Source organism: Cavia porcellus, unplaced genomic scaffold, assembly GCF_034190915.1.
Source record: "Cavia porcellus strain 051 isolate PalLab524CR breed Dunkin Hartley unplaced genomic scaffold, mCavPor4.1 scaffold_33, whole genome shotgun sequence".
Taxonomy (NCBI): Eukaryota; Metazoa; Chordata; class Mammalia; order Rodentia; family Caviidae; genus Cavia; species Cavia porcellus.
In genome coordinates, this window is record NW_026947516.1 from 6,740,313 (window position 1) to 6,758,469 (window position 18,157).

Sequence of the window (18,157 nt, forward strand, 5' to 3'; positions counted from 1 at the left end):
ATTTTGTGTTTTGCTTGGAGAATAAAAGATTACACTTTTATCTGTAGGGATCTAGTAAACATAAACCTAAGGCTTTAGAGATTGACCCATTATACTGATGAGATTTTATTGAGATAGAACTCTAATCTGATATTTGGTTTCTATCTGCGGTGCATGTACTAACGGTCCACTTGTGTCACCCTGCTGAACTGAGTCAGCGTGGTGCTGGGTGTGGAAGGCCCACCTGAGGATTGGTGCCAACAGCATAAAAGCAGAACTGGAGGAGAAGGTGAGCTGTTGATTCTCCTTGAGAAGACTGCCACACTGGCTTTCCTGATATGAACTTGGCTGTTCTCATCACTGGAAGAGCCTGGGTCCTCACTGTCCCTGAAGATGGTTGCGGTTCTGTTTGGGGGAGCTCTAATCCTTACCTTGAGCATCGCTTCCTGGGTCCAGTGCAGAACCTTCAGCCGCTGGCACTGATCCTTCATCCCACTGTTGCAGAATTTCTAGTTTCCAGCCCTGACCTTTGGGCCTTTCCAAGGCAGTTCCTTGGTACAGACTTTTATGAGACATGGTCATGAGTTCTAGGCCTCCAGTTGGACTTGTGAAGGACATTACCATAGGCTCTAGGTCTTCAACTGGTCTTGTGCAGGACATTACCATAGGATCCAGGCCCTCAGCTGGATTTTTGGGTCTCTAGTGTGTGGACAGATCTCCTGCACTCATCTGCATTTGACTTCTTGGGTGAACATTATAAAATAATCCTATAAATTATGTTGCACGAAATGTAACAAAATCATTCTTAAATCTATTTAAGAATCTATTAATCTATTCCTTTGTGAGCACTGATTATCACAGCATCTATACAAGTTGATTTATCTAAAAGACAGATAATTCCCTATTTATTTCAATGATCTTGATTGTATACAATGTGTAAGAATTTTGTGTTTGAAACCACAAAGATGCTAGAAGCAAGCATGATATTTGGTACTCCTCCTTGTCAACATTATATAGGAAGGAACTTATTTCTTTGTTTAAAAACTTGCTATTTCTTGTATAGAGTAACTCTGTAATTTCTTATGGGTTTCTTAAGAATGATTTTGTTACATTTCATGCAATAAATTGTAGCCACAGAAAAATAACAATTCAGTAGCCAGCATTCTGGCTCAAAGGATTTAATGAACAGAATTAGTGTTTTCATATTTTCTCGAAAATCCAAACAGCTTTGAGAAACAGGTGAATTTTAGTGTTCCAACAGATATTGGAAGCCTATACAAACAAACAGCATATTTCAAAGGAAGCACGGTTTGGTCTTGGCATTCTCACATGTTGGCCATCTGGTAGAAATAGTTACTTACAAGCTCTTTTCTCTTTTTTCTTTCTGATGGGAAAGGTTGTGGAGAGAATTAAGATGCAGAGAGGAGAGACAGTGAAAGAAATGAGGGATTTAAAGGAAATAATATGAGAGAGAGAAAGACAAAATAGAGATATAAACAACAGAGGAAATAAACATAGAGATAGAGATGATAGAGAAGTAGGAAGAGAGAGGGGAGAGGGGAAGGCTGGTTTATTAGGGGTATAAACATCATGAAAAGAATTATCTTTTCCAGTCGTCCTCTACATACAACATACATTTGATGGGAAATTGTTCTATTAGTGTGATGTTATCTGAGATTATAGAAATGGTTCAATATATCATCAGTGCTGAGTTTCAGTAAGTCAATTTAATTAAAAATGTTCTTGTTTTTTTTCCAAAGAAAGAAAAAGTAAATTTTGAGTGGCAATGTCTTAACTGACTTATCACTAAATTACTTACTCAAGTTGGTTCTATAGGTTGGAGTCAGGCTTCATCTGTATCCCTACCTCCTCTGCAGGGTTTCACATAGTTAAAGGGAGAGTCCAATTTAGAGAACCTTTCTGTAATAACTGACAGGTAGCAGCAATTCTGTCCCGTGACTTTAATGTTTCTTCTTTACAAAATTATGCATGAAGGATCTTAAGGATTCCAGAGATAAAGTTTGTTATTCCAGTCAACAAAGACTGTTGAGCACCTACTATGTGATGTACGTGGGGTATTCAGAAATAAATATCAAGGAGAAAATCAGACCTACAAATGCATCAGTACAATTTCAAAAGAAAGATCTGCCACCTATCCAGCTATCTCTTTGTTATCTATCTTTATATTCACCTGTCTACTATCTCTTTTATTTACCCAACTGTCTTTTGATTGATCTCTATTATCTAATCTATCACCAATCCATCTATCAAAAGGTTATTTTTACTTTTTTTATTTTAAATATGGTAAAAAAACCATAATAAAATAGAACAAAGCAGATCAGAAGAAAAAAATGTAAGTGACAGATTTCAAAGCAAAACAACAGGATATCAACAGTGGCTACCACCGCAATGTCTTTTGTTTTCCTCTAAATAGTTGTATCTTCACATACAATGAATTCATACCAAACAAAATAGTATAAGCATGATTGAAACAGAATAATGAAGGCATTACAAACCTTCTAAACCAGACAATAGGAAAATCAATAATGGCTACCATAATGCCTTTGATTCTCTTCAAAATAGCTGTTCATATCATCATGTGTAATACAATCGATTCTCGTAAACTATTCAGGAGAAGTTCCAGCCTTTATGATATATTCTATTTCTGTCATCTGTCTGTATCTCTCATCTGTCTATATGCATGATCTATATGCATTCATTTATCTATGTATCTATCTATTATCTATAAATATCTGTCTATCTATTTTCTACAAGTCCCCAACTTATGAACAAGTTTCATTCAGGGAGAATCTTCATAATTCTGATTTGTTTATAAATCTGACAAAATAAAATAAGCCTTACACAATTTTGAATCAAACGTACAATACAGAGCATAAGAAACTCAAACACACACAGACAAAAGCACTACAGATAAACTGTTTTTTTTTTTAATTTTTGGTGACTTTAAAATTGGCAGTACAGGGTTAGAGTTAGGCTGAGCTACATCCACCATTTGTTCAAATCTAGGAATGTTCCTAACACGAGGTTCATGTGTATCTGAGAAAATTCACTACTAGAATATTAGTAACTTGGGGACATACAGTACATTCATACATGTCTGTCTGGCTGGCTGTCTATCTATCTCTGTAACCAATCCATCATCTTTCCTTGCACCCATGTATCCATCATCCATCCATCCATTCATACATACAGTACTCCATGAAGTTCTTTATCATTGATCCATATCTATCCATACATGCATCTGTATTTATCTCTTATCTATCTATAACTATGTGTCCATCTGTCACCTGTTTATCCATGTATATATATCTTCCTATGCACCTATCTTAACATCTATGTATTTATTATCTATTCATGTCCATCCTCTACCTGTCTATCTGTTTGATCTATCTGTCTGTCTATCTATCTATCTATCTATCTATCTATCTATCTATTATCTATCTATCTATCCATCTACTCATCAATCCATCCATTTACCTACCCATTCATCTATCCAGCTACCTCTATCTCCAGCCTTACCCCACACATAGCATGGCTATTAGAACATCACACAGGGCTGGGGATTTAGCTCAGTGGCATAAGCTCCTGCTTTGCAAGCTCATGGTCATGAGTTCAATTCCCAGTACCAATTAAAAAATTTTTTAAAAATAGAATGTTACACAGGAAAATAATTTTCTCTACAAAGAAGTAGGTTAGCCTTCACCAGACTAGTATATCTGTTTCCTACTCAGGAATGTACAGAAGTTTGTTTCAGTGGAACTCTATCTGTCAAAATACTTAAGAATAGGGGCTGGGGATTTATTTTCTTTTATTTTTTATTTTTATTTAAAGAGAGAAGAAAAAAAGAAAGGACATAAAAAAATGGAGTAAAAGGGTACAAATAATACAGTATTTCTAGAAAAAAATATATACAGTGCGAAATCACCAGTTAACAGGCTACACACTATCTTCCCAGCAACAGTTGTCCATATCACTAAATTAGAGCATATAAAGTGAACATTCGTACAATGGAATTGGAGACAGTTCCGTTCAATGATCCAACAAAAGCTCAGTTATATGGTTTTCTGTCCTACACTCTCGAACATACCTGCGGTTATATCCCTTAGTCCACCTTACTTTCCTCTCTTTTTTACAGTAACAATTACACTTTTAGGGTTTTATTACTCTCACGATTCTTATTACTTTTTTGAAGATAATAAAAACAAATGTGACTAAGCAAAACAGAGTCAGTTAGAAGGAAGGGTGGGCATAGCACGTGATGCAAAAATAGAATACCAGGTGATCAAAAGTGGTTACCATTGTGCCTCTTGCTATTTTCAAATTGAGTTGTCTATGTCATCAGGTATAATAGAATTGATCAAAACAATATGGAACAAAACCAATAAAATCTACACTGAGGACCTTACAGGACTTCAAAAAAAAAAAAAAAAAAAGGATGACACTCAATCCATATTGGGCATCATAGTATATCTTATTGCCTTCAAAGTGATTGTCTATACCCTCAAACTTGATACTATCAAACAAAATAGAATATATAATAATCAGACAGAACAAGATGGGGAGAGCAATACTGGGGTTCAAGTCAGGTTAACAGGACAACAAAAAAGTTACTATAACACATCCCATTATCCTTTAATTTAGTTTTCCCTTAATTAAAAAAATGAGAGGAAATAGATTAATTTAAAAATAGGGGGAAGATAGAGATAAGAGAGGACATTGTAATAGAACAACACAGGGCAGAACCGAGCAATCCAAGCATCATTGTGTTTCATCACCGGATAATCTAACATAATAGTAGTCACCATAGTGCCTCTTTCCTTAAATTATTTGAGTGTAACTTCGCATGCTCTAATTTCAAGCGTATCTAGACAGTGTGAAGCCTTTCAAGAGAATGCAATAATTACAGGGTATTTAGAACCTGCTAATAGAAAACAAACAATGGTTTCTATTTTATCTCTTTGCCTATAAAGAGTTTTGTTTATACTACAGCTTATAGTGAAATATAGTAAGATACAACATGTTAAAACCAGTGGAAACAGATGTACTACAGCTTGATGAGACTTTAAAACAAGACAATATTAAATCAGCATTACCTTTTATGTTGTGTTGCTTTCTTCAAAATAGCTATTCATGCTATCATAGATACTAAAATCGAACAACCCAGATTAAAACCATTGTGGTTGGGCTGGGGATTTAGCTCAGCGGCATAAACACCTGCCTTGCAAGCAGGCGGTCGTGAGTTCGATCCCTGGTACCGATAAAAAAAAAATGAAAAAGAAAAAAAAAAAAAAAAAAAAAAAACATTGTGGTTAATGAGTGAAAACATTATATGGCTTCAAACCAATATGATTGGGAATCATGATTACCACATACTTCTATGTATTCTTATCATTTCTAACACTAGGGGAACTATTCTGTATTTATACATGTGAGTTTGATTTATTTCACTTACGAGTATGGTCTCAAGCTGCGTCCATTTATTTATAAATGTCTCAATGTGGTCATTTTTTATAGCCGAGTAGTACTCCATTGTATAAAAATACCACAAATTTTTTATCCATTCTTCAGTCGATGGACACTTAGGTTGTTTTCAAGATCTGACTATTACAAATTATGCTGCTATAAACATGGGTGCACATATATCACTGTGGTATGATGCTTTCAGTTCTCCTGGGACTATGCCTAGAAGTGGTATAGCTGGGTCATAGGGGGCTTCCAGTCCTAGTTTTCTGAGAAATCTCCAGACTGACCTCCACAATGGTTGCAGTAGTCTACATTCCCACCAACAGTACAGGAGAATTCCTTTTTCCTCACAGCCTCTCCAGCATTTGTTGTTGTTGATTTTCTTGATCTTGGCCATTCTTTCAGGAGTGAGATGAAATCTCATTGTGGTTTTGATTTGCATTTCTCTAATGACCAATGATGATGAACATTTTTTCATATATTTATTTGCCATTTGTATTTATTCATCTGAGAATTGTTTATTCATCTCAGATGCTCATTTTTGGATTGGGTCTTTGAATTTTGGGGGTCTGATTTTTTTTTAATTCTTTGTATGTTTTAGATAGAAGTCCTTTGTATGAGGGGCAGTTCATTAAGATTTTTTCCCAGTTTGTGGGTTTTCTTCTCACCACGCTGGACACTTCTTTTGACATGCAGAAACTTTTTAATAAGAGGTGATCCCAGTTATTGATTCTGGAAAGTATTTCCCATGCGGTTTGAGTCCTGTTCATGAATTCTCTACCTACTCCTATATCTTCAAGGTTTTTACCCAATTTGTCTTCCAATATATTTAGTGTTTCTGTTTTAATATTTAGATCTTTGATCCATTTAGATTTTATTTTAGTACATGGTGATAGGCATGGGTCTAGTTTTAGTTTTCGACATTTGGAGGGCCAGTTTTTCAGCACCATTTATTAAAGAGACTGTTGTTCTCCCAGTGAACATGTTTGGCCCCTTTATCGAAGACAAGGTGGTTGAGTGTGTTTGCAGTTGTGGTTGTATCTTCTAATCTATTCCATTGATCTTCAGCTCTGTTTTGGTTCCAGTACCATGTTGATTTTACTACTGTTGCTTTGTAGTATAACTTCAAGTCAGGGATTGTGATACCTCCTGCCTTGCCTTTGCTGCTTAGTACTATCCTTGCTATTCTAGGTCTCTTCTCACTCCAGATGAATTTTAGGAGTGATTTCTCGAGTTCTATGAGGTATGTTGATGGTATTTTTATCGAGATTGCATTGAATCTGTATAACAGTTTTGGGAGAATGGCAATTTTCACAATACTTATTCTTCCTATCCATGAGCAAGGGATGTTTTTCCATTTTCTGAGATCATCTTCAATTTCATTTTTCAGTGTAATATAATTTTCCCTGTACAAGTTTTTCACTTCTTTCGTGAGAGTAATTCCTAGATATTTCTTTTTTCGGGTTGCTAGTGTGAAGGGTGTGGTTTCTCTTATTTCTCTTTCTGTGACTTTGTTGTTAGTGTATAGGAATGCTATTGATTTTTGAGTATTGATTTTATAGCCAGCTACATTACTAAATTTATTTATTATATCTAGCAGTCTTTTAATGGAGTTTTGGCGATCTTCTATATAGAGTATCATGTCATCTGCAAATAATGATAGCTTAAATTCTTCTTTTCCTATCTTTACGCCTTTTATTTCTCTCTCTTGTCTAATTGCTCTGGTGAGTATTTCCAGTACTATATTAAATAGGAGCGGTGATAAGTAACATCCTTGTCTTGTGCCTGATTTTAAAGTAAAGGCCTTCAATTTTTGGCCATTTAGAATGACATTGGCTGTTGGTTTGTCATAGATGGCCTTTATTATATTGAGGTAAAGACCATCTATTCCAATTTTCTGCAGGGTTCTTATCATGAGTGAATGTTGGACCTTATCAAAAGCTTTTTCTGCATCTATAGAAATGATCATGTGGTTCTTACTTTTGGCTTTATTGACATGGTATATTACATTCATTGATTTATGTATGTTGAACCATCCCTGCATGGCTGGTATGAATCCCACTTGGTCATGGTGTATGATCTTCTTGATGATCTGCTGCATCCTATTTGCCAATATTTTATTGAGGATTTTTGCATCTGTGTTTATTAGGGAGATTAGTCTGTAGTTCTCTTTTTTAGTTGGGTCTTTTACAGGTTTTGGTACTGGAGTAATATTTGCTTCCAGGAATGACTTAGGAAGGATTGCTTCCCTTTCAATTCCTTTGACGTGTTTGAGCAGTGTTGGCATTAGGTCTTCCTTGTATTTCTTGTAGAATTCTGCAGTGAATCTGTCTGGGCCTGGGCTCTTCTTTGTAGGTAAGGATTTAATTACATTTTTTATTTCATTAATAGAAATTGGCTTATTCAGTAGTTTTACATCTTCATGACCTAGCTTTGGTACTTCGTATGCTTCTAGGAATCTGTCCATTTCCTCTGTGCTTTCTAACCTTTGAGAGTAGAGGTTTTCGAAATAGTTGTTGATGATTTTCTGTATTTTTATAGGGTCTGTAGTGATTTATCCTCTTTCATTCCTTATTGCATGAATTTTAGCTTTTATTTCCCTTTTTAAAATAAGGTTGACTAGGGGCTTATCAATTTTATTTATTCTTTCAAAGAACCAACTCCTTGATTCATTGATTTTTTGGATTTTTTTTAGTCTCTACTGCATTTGATTTCTGCTCTGATTTTTATAATTTCTTCTCTTCTATTAGCTGTGGGCTTGACTTGTTCTTCTTTTTCTAGATGTTTGAGGTGTAACATCAGGTTATTTGTATTCATTCTGTTTTCCTGATGTGTGAACTCAGTGCTATAAATTTTCCTCTGAGGACAGCTTTCATTGCATCCCACAGATTCCGGTAAGTTGTATTTGTGTTTTCATTTTCCTGTAGGTAGTGTTTAATTTCTTCCTTGATTTCCTCTGTGACCCACTGATTACTCAAGGGTGTGTTATTCAGTTTCTATGTCTTTGTGGGAATTATGTAGTATCTTTTATCATTAATTTCTTATTTCATAGCGGAATGGTCCAATAGCATGCAAGGGATGATTTCAACTCTTTTGCATTTATTTAGATATGTTTTGTGAATTAATATATGGTCTATTTTAGAAAATGACCCATGTACTGCTGAGAAGAATGTGTATTCTTTTGTTGTTGGGTGGAATACTCTGTATATGTCTATTAATTCCATTTGTTCACAAGTGCAATTCAGTTCTTTTATTTCTTTGCTGATTTTCTGTCCGGTTGATCTGTCCATTGGTGTCAATGGTGTGTTAAGATCTCCTGTTAGAATTGTGTTTCTGCTGATTAGGTTTTTCATTTCTGTTAGTACTTGTTTTATATAACTGGGTGCTCTGGAATTTGGTGCATATATATTTAAGATAGTTATCTCCTCCTCTTGGAGTTTTCCCCTAACCAGTATGTAGTGACCTTGTTTATCCCTTCTGATCATTATTGGTTTGAAGTTCACATTGTCTGCAAACAGAATAGCCACCCCCACTTTTTTTGGGGTTCCTGTTGCATGAGGTATTGTTTTCCATCCTTTGACTTTCAGTCTGTGGGTATCCTTTTGGGTTAGATGGGATTCTTGTAGACAGCATATGGTTGGATTTTGTTTCTTGATCCATTCTGCCAGTCTGTTTCTTTTAATTGGTGCATTGAGATCATTTACATTAATAGTTATAACTGTTATATATTGGTTTATTGTTGACATGTTATCTTTCTGCTGTTGCATCTTTGTCTTTCGGTTCTGTGTAATTGTCTGGTGTGTTTAGTGGTTTTTTCCTAGATGCATCTAGGCTGTCTTTCAGTATTCTTTGCAGGGTTGGCTTGGTGATCATGTAGTTTTTCAGCTGTTCTTTGTCATGGAAGTATCTTATTTCTCCATCCATTTTGAAGGACAGTTTTGCAGGATAGATCAGCCTAGGTTGGAAATCATTTTCCTTCAGGATCTGAAATACTTCACTCCATGCTCTTCTTGACTTTATTGTTTGTGCTGAGAGGTCTGCTGTGATTCTGATAGGTTTTCCTTTATAGGTGATCTTTTCTCTCTGACAGCTTTTAATAGAATTACTATTAATAGAATTACTATTCTTATGTTATTTAATAGATTACTATTCTTATGTTGGATTTCTGGGATGGCCATTACTATGTGTCTAGGTGTAGTTTTATTTTGGTTATGGCTATTTGGAACTCTATATGCTTCACTGATCTTAATATTGGTTTCCAGTCTCATGTTTGGGAAATTTTAAGCGATTACTTCTCTAAATATCCTCTTGACATCCATTATGTTGTCCCCTTGTTTTTCATTTGTCCCTATCAACCTTATGTTGTTCCTCTTTGTGTCATCTTGCATTTGTTGAATTGTTATTTCCTGATTTTTTGTTATTTTAAAAAAATCTTTCTTTCCTTTCCTGTTCACTGGCTGCAATCTTGTCTTTGAGGTCTGAAATTCTATCTTCACATTCATTGAGGCAGTTTTTACAACTTTCGATGGAGTTTTTGATTTCCTGTATATCTCTTTGCATCTGCTTTATATATTCTATTTGTTTCTTATATTGTTCATCCAGGGATTCTTTTTGTCTATCTCCTCAAGTTTTTAAACTGTGTCTTCTTTAGATATGTTCAGCATCTCCTTCATTTCTTTTATCATTTCTTCTTTTACCTGAGAGATTATTTCTAGTTTGATTTCCTTTAAATCTTCCCAGAGTTGCTTCTTTATTTCAGTTACTATTATTTCAGGTATTTCAGGTATGTGGCATATATTTTCTTCCATGCGCATGGCTCCTAGGCTTTCTTTGGATGGGCTGGATGTTTGAGACTGCATTTTGGTCTTTTGTTTTGTCATTTTCCTATATTTTTGTGCTTCAAGTTTTGTTCCAAATGAGGTAGAGAGGTCAGCTAGGCTGGGACAGAGGTCCCTGCTTCCTCTTTACTGATTTCGACAGGAAACCGAATCCTGGGCTCCAGGCAAAAAAAACAGTTCGCAGGCCTTGGGTGGGGTTCCCGCCTCCACTGGTCTTATGGGACCAACAGGGAGCCCTGGGAACCAGGCCTGCAGGCGAAGAGGAGAGTTCCATGCCTCCACTGGACTTCCACTGGACTTATGCGACCCACAGGCAGCCGGATCCTGGACCCCAGGCAAAGAAAACTGGGGCTGGGGGTTTAGCTCAGTGGCTTAAGCACCTGCCTTACAAGCAGACAGTCGTGAGTTCGATCCCCGATAAAACAAAAACAAAAATACTTAAGAACAGATGAGTGGAGCCAAGGTAAGGTCTTTCTTTTTATCACAATGATACAATCCATTCCAACAAATAGTGCCCTATTTAATTTTATAAGCTTGTTCCTTCTTTATTTTTAAAAACTTATTTTAAGTAAAAAGTTTTACAGCTGTCAAGCATAAACACGTAGCTTTAACATGATTTTATATCGTGGAATGGCTAACTCAACTTAATTAACACATGCATTATCATATCACATAGTATCATTTCTTTGTGGTAAAAACAATTAAAAATCTACTCTTGGCAACTGTCAAGACTGTGGTAAATTACCATTAATTATGGTGGTATCTCACTGAGATACTAATTCTGCTATCTGTCGGTCTGCATGTTAACTGGACTTGACAAGCAGTTCTTTATCACACACTTTCTGCTGCCTGCCTTTCTACTCTTTGTAATTTGTATGGCATGAGGTGGGTACATAGCTCCCAAAGGGGCTCAATCACTAGGAGAGAAAATTAAAACACAACCAAATCAGGGAGCTTTTAAGTGCAAATTTCCCTGTTAATTCCTCTTCCTTCTACAAGTCTAAAGATAGATCTCTTTATTTTAAACTTACAAAGTATATGTTACGAAGTGTTTTAAACAATGATGGGAGTTCACCTGGGAGTTATTTCCATTGACTGAACCACAGTGCGTAAGCATTAGTTATGTGTTTATGTACTTAAGATGGGAAAATCTTCATTAATGCTCAAAAATCATACCACCTTTGAGGCTCAATGCATGTGGAAAGACTTCCAGAAAGACAGCCAATGAGAGCAAGCTAGGAGTTCAAACAATTTGGATGAAAGTTGCCTAATTTACAGTGCCCTTGTTTTTTCCCCTGCCAGAGGAAATGGGGCTGCATTTCTCACTTCATTTCCCTTCCCCGAGTGCAGGCAGTGCAGCCCATGGGTTGGTGAGTGGTTCAAAAACACCATCAGCACAAGTCACTCAGTCCAGAAACCTGAGACAGGTTTCTGTCTCAGGGTGATTACCCTGCATGCCCCCTATTAGGGTTCCTGGGGGTGACTCCTCAATAGAAAAGGAACAGTTATTCTCAATTTTGCTCCTTGAACAATTTTCCCTCAAAAGCCTCCCTGCAGAGTATGGGCTTCCTTGTGCATTTTGTGAAGCTACATGAGCTCTTCCAAGCCAGTATTCTTGCATCTGTGCATATCAGAAGTTGTCACAGCTCCCTGACCTGGGGAGCATTTCTGCAGATTGCCAGTACCAAGAATAGGAGAGCGAAGAGCAAATTGTAAAAGACAGCTAAGGTCCTTACCGAGAACAGCGAAGAGGGCATCCTCACGTCCCCTGTTCAAGCTAGGGAGTAAGAATCTCCAACATAGAAACACCGGGTCAGCACCCCGAAAGCTTACACACTGGTGATGAGTGAGCTGATGGATGCTTAGACTCGTAAGAGTACTGCACCTCAGGCAGGTCACAGCCCTGAGAGGTATGACACAGGAGCATGGACCATATCACACAACTGGTTGTCATCAGTGGCCCTGTGTTTTGCACGCAATACTGGGTGAGATATTCAGTGCTGGGTTGCACTTTGCCACACATCTATGGGGTTTTCCTCTACCTGCATTTCTCCATGTAGTTCGCTCCACATCCAATCTTCCATGCCTTCTCCCCATTCCTCTACAGTGCAGCATTTGTAGCCACAGTGTCAAAGTTATTTAGTTTCCTTTCCTTTTTAGCCATGCTCCAGAGTGTACCAGCAGGTTATCAACACATATTCCTGTTAGATTAGAAAAATCTCTTTACTTCATAATTTGGTGAAGTCAATGGATGGACTTCACTCTCAGAAGGCACATTTAAGTGATTCTATTCATCCACTATCTTGGCAGAATTGCGAGTTCACACCAACAATTATCAGGTGGAGATTCCTAGCAAAGTAAGAATGGTAGGTAAATCTTGGAAGTGGCGTACACATCCATCAGCAGATGAGTTCATAAAGAAAATCTTGGGCCAAGGAAGTAGCTCAGTGGTGCGATGCCTGCCTGTCAAGTGCAAGGGCTGGAGTTCAATTGTCAGTACCAAAAAAACAAAAAACAAAAACAAAAACAAACAAACAAAAAAAACCTGTTATTTATACACAAAGGAGTACTATTCACCCATAAAAAGGGTGAGTTTGTGTGACTTGCAGGAAAATGGATAAAACATGAGACCATACTACTCAGTGAAGTACATCGGACACAGGTCAAATATCACATAGTATGTGACGTTTATATGAAAAACTCAACATATAAATAATTTATGGAGTGAAATAAAGAGAGGTGATAGGATACAGGGTGATGGCAGCCTTTGTGGAAGTGGGATCTGGGGCTGGGGCAGACAGGACAATAGGGAAAGGGAGCAGGCAAGGGGATTAAGATGCCATGTATATACGCCAGTTCCTGAAAATGAATAGAATTATTATGAAGCACAAACAGATACTGATAAAAAAAGAAATGGAAAACAGTGCGTTGCTGCTTTTTATTTATTTTTCAGATTGTAAGACTCAATGCTTTAGACAGATTACACCATCACGGTCTGAACCACCCTAGGTGTATCCACCATCAGTTCTTTGGGGGCAGTGGTCTCCGTGACACCCAGAAATACCTAACACAGAGATTGAGTGAAAAGCTGCAGGATTTAGCTATGCAGGCTACTTAACTTAGTTCTCACATCATAAAATATGCAAATGGAGACATCCAAACCACCTATAAAGGAGCCAGGAGCTGATTCTCTCATGCCCAATAAAATACCTATGGAAAACACAATCCATGGTTATTAGTAACCAATAAGGACATTCAAATGCCTAGGGCTTTGCCATCCTCAAGGCTCTGATTCACGAGGACCACCCAAGAATGTGCCTGACTCTGCTCCTAATAGTAGTAACCAAAAATATTCATTTGAAAAGGGATAGGGAGTAAAGGATACAGCAACACAGAAGAGTTCATGTTAGAAATATGAGATTTTAAAAAGTTAAAAAGAAAAGCCAGCATCATAAAAACATCTGTTTGGGTGGAGGCTGGGCTATGGTGGCACCCGGGCCCCCTTCTCAAGCCTTCTTGGGGTCTTCCTGTTGAGACAGAGTCACCTACCCATCCTGTGCTGAGAGGGAAGCTCCCAGGATTCCACACAGGCAAACAGAGCCTTACCTTGTGTTGCAGTCAGGGCTTTCAAGGGAATAGATTAATACAGGGCACATAATCTATAGGACTTTTTGATATCATTCACCCAAACTGAGAGTTTGGGTGACTCATGCCTGTTATCCCAGCACTCAGGAGGCTGAGGCAGGATGATCATTGCAAGTCTGAGACCAGCCTGGGCTACTAAGTGAGCTCAAGACTAGCCTGAACTGAATAGTGAGATCCTATCTCAAAAAGACAAGAAAAAATATTCATCCAAGAAGTCAAATGCAGAAGACACACTAGAGACACACACTAGAGACCCAAAGAACCTAGCTAGATCCCATGGCAATGTCCTCCACAGTCTAGATCCAAGCCTAGAGCCCATGACGAAGTCTCGTGTAACTCTATACCAAGGATCTGCACTGGGAAGCTAGAAAGTCTGTGCCAGTGGGATAAAGGATCAGTGTCAGCAGGCTGAGGGATGTGCACCAGAGCCAGGAAGCAATGCTGAAGGCAAATACCAGAGGATCCTCAAAAAGAACCACAGCCATCCGCAGTGACAGCAAGGACCAGAGCTCTTCTAATAATGAGAACAGCTGAGTTCACATCAAGAAAGATAGTGACAAGCTTCTCCTGGAGAACCAACAGCTCATCATCTTCCATTCCAATTCTGCTTTTATGCTGTTGGCAAAAATCCTCAACAGGACCTTCCACACCCAGCACCATGCTGACTCAGTTCAGCTGGGTGTCACAAGTGGACCATTAGTGAATCTACCATACTCTGGGCTAGGAATGCAAATAAAAGTGTATTTATTGGAAACAATCAAGATGCAGCATGTTTCTATCACATTCCCATGCGGCTATCTTGCTCCTTCTTTAGGTCTTGACAAGAAGAAAGAGATTTTTTATTCCAGAGGGAGATCACACCACGCTAAGATGGCTAATTTGATTTTAATTCGCTTTGAGACCCTCTAAGCAATAAACCATTTGAGAAGGTTTGGTTACAAGGGACCTTTAAATGCTTTCAAGAGTCATTCAATAGCAGATAAGATAGGAGCCAGTGCATTGGTGTGTTGCTGTCTTTAACAAGTTACTTCTTCTGTGGAACTCTATTTACATGCTTCTTTATCTATTTATGGAAATATATTTTGATATATGGACATGCATACTCATGCATGCTGAAAAATCTATATTTTGCTGTATATAAAACATGCTCATGTTTTATAAGATATTTATATCTATAGATAAATCATAAAGAAATGCAATGAGGAAAATAAAAATGATGGCTAATATCATCTAGATAACATAACTAGTACTTCAAAAAATCAATATATGTTGACAGAAATCCATAAGGCACTAAAAATACTAAGTGCCAAATGGTAAATTTCTTTTCCATTTCATAAAGCTCATATTTTTGAAACTTGTGCATATGAGTATCTGGAAATCTAACGCATTACCTAAATGGTTACGTATATTCAAGACCCATCTCGAAGAGTGAGAACTAATCTCATTTTAAGTCCACTTCCTGAGAACGGATTTCCAGTCTACTGTTCATCAAAGACCTCCATTCCATCTAGAAGTTTCCAGTATGCTGTCTGGCTGCTAATAAGAAAATATACCCTTTGAATGGATTCCCTGACCTGTTTATTTCCAATCCACAGATGGGAAATCAAGAGGCTCTGTCATGGTTTATGTCTGTGGCCCCCAGGCCTCATGCATTTGCATTGTGCATTTGTGACTGGTTCATCGTCTAGAGTTTGGATTGATGATGTCAGTGCTACACTCATTTACGGGTGGAGCCAGCATGTAATATAATGGCAGGAAGAAGTTGTGTCTGGCTCTCTCGCCAGTTTCCACCTTGCTGTTTGCAGCCACCATGAACTGCAGCCCCGCCATGCCACCCTGCCTTGGAGCCAACTGAGTATAGACTGAGACCTCCAAAAATTGTAAGAAACAAACCTTTCCTTTCCCAACTTGGTGCCTCAGGTATTTTGTCTCAGCGACGAGTAAAAAGTAACTAAGACATGCTCACATATACATTTGGGGTGAATACTTTTGCCAATATAACTGTCTCTAAATCTGAGAGGGTCTCCTATGAATTTAATTCTATGATGGTTTCTTTTCAAAACATGTGTTTTCTCTGTATCTTCAGTCAGGGATTCTTGAGGTGTGTGAGGCTGTGCTAGAGTAACACCCTAACACTGAATGGAGAAGTTCTACTAGGCTGTATCTTAACTATCTCAAAAGCCTTACTATAGGATCTTGCTACAGTATTATTGCTTTGATCTTTACCCTAAAGCCAGATATTTCTAGGAGCATACTAAATTTGATCCCAGACCCTCATTTAAAATTATTTTGCAAATTATTTTCACCACGAAGGAGAGGCTATGTATTTGCCAAACCTGTTATGCTCAGAATTGGTTTTCTCTAAATTTATTTTCCAAATTGACCTGTCTTGCCTTGCATTCATACAGTTTATCATAGTTTATCAAGCATAATATGCAGCTTTCATGGATCAAGTGACACTGGTAGCAATTTGCATAAATGTGTCTTTGTTTCAGTACAGCTATTTGTTAGGGACATTTTCTACTTTCCAAAGTTACCAGAAACTGCAATTTTGCCAAATACGTTGTGGCTTGATACAATGGATCAGAGCAGTTTCCAGGTTTTTTGTTTCATCTTGACTATGCCTGACATGCTAGCCCTGACCAGAGATTTCGTTTCCATGGATGTGACATAAATTTCCTTAGCATTTACTCCTGTGTATTTGCCACAAAATGTGGCTTTAAAACCAATGCTTTGTATCCCTTAGTGCTGAGATGGGTTTGTTTGTGCTTCTCCAGGGTGGGTCACTTTCTGATGGACAAAACTCTGCTCCTTTAGTTCCTCTGTCTGGGAGGTTTTCTTTCTTAGGACAGTGTTCCTCTCAAGCATGCAAGGATGCTCTGAATTCACAAAAACACTTTTCAGTGTTCTTTTCTATCATGGAGGTAGTTTGGTTCCTCCTTTGGACAAGCTCAGCTGGCTGAACCAGTTCTATATCTCCCTGCAGCAAATGACAAAGTGGATAAGAGTTGGAATCTGGCCCCAGCCATATCTCTCTGTATTAACACTCAAATTTTTATTGCTGGGGAAAAAACACCCTGACACCCGCAGCTTAAAGGAAGATGCGTTTATTTTGGCTCATGTTTATGGAGCTTTCAGTCCATAGTTAGTCAGCTTCAAGACAGAAACCTCATAGCCCACCTCATGGCACTTGGGAAGTAGACACCAGGAAAAGAGCCTCAGATGAAGAGGGCAGTGACAAGATATGGTCCCCAGCGTTATGCTCCCAAGACCCACCAAAACATACCCCAAGTCCACTTCAAAGACGATGGAGAAGTTGATATGCAGGACTCTCTGGGTGGTCTAAAAGCCTTGAATAATTTGGCTTCTCTTTAATTTATCATTTTTCTAAATTCTGATACTTAGAAAAGAAAGGGAATGGAAATAAATGTAGCTGTAATCCATTCCTATCTTCCCCTTTTACCATGTACTTTACTAAGCTGTGGATGTCTTCAGTAACACATGGACAAATTTCCTCTACACCATTGTAGGCCAAATCCTTGTTTATTCCAAGACCACCATGAATGTGTAGAGTAATTGCCAGTAATTTACCAGATTTCAGTCCACTAACCTCTCTCCTTATACAAAGTCCAAGCAGAAAGAAACCACAAGTCACACAGACTCTTACAGTGTAAGTTTTCCTTTTGAAAATATATTCTATCCTTTGTATTGCATACAGCTTATCTATCAAAGAACCTGGGTTGTTGGCGCTAAAATGTTTTCTACAGTGTATTACTCATTGTATATTTATATTATGGTCAAACGGGTTGCTCCATTCCCTGCATTTCCTGATCACCCACAGAGAATAGAGAGAGGCCCGAGTGAATGTGAATCTGAGGCATTTGAGGAGACCACACTTAGAGATCAAGTTTTCTTCCAGGAAGTGTGTTTGCTAACTTTCACTTTTTATAATATAATAGGTATGTCATGCTCAATCCATGAGTTCACTGAGGTCTCCAAAAGAGATTAAGTTCTAATTTGATCATCACATTTGTCCATTTGCATAGCTTTCATCGTTTTTTTAAGGTTCTCACATTCTGTTCCCAAAAGAGAAAGATCAACATACATTCCAGACTCTCAAGGTGAAAAATTGATTTGCTTTCATCTTTACAATGCAATTCACTACTTTTTGTCTTTTAAAATCCTTGAGAAATTTATGGGCATAGACATAA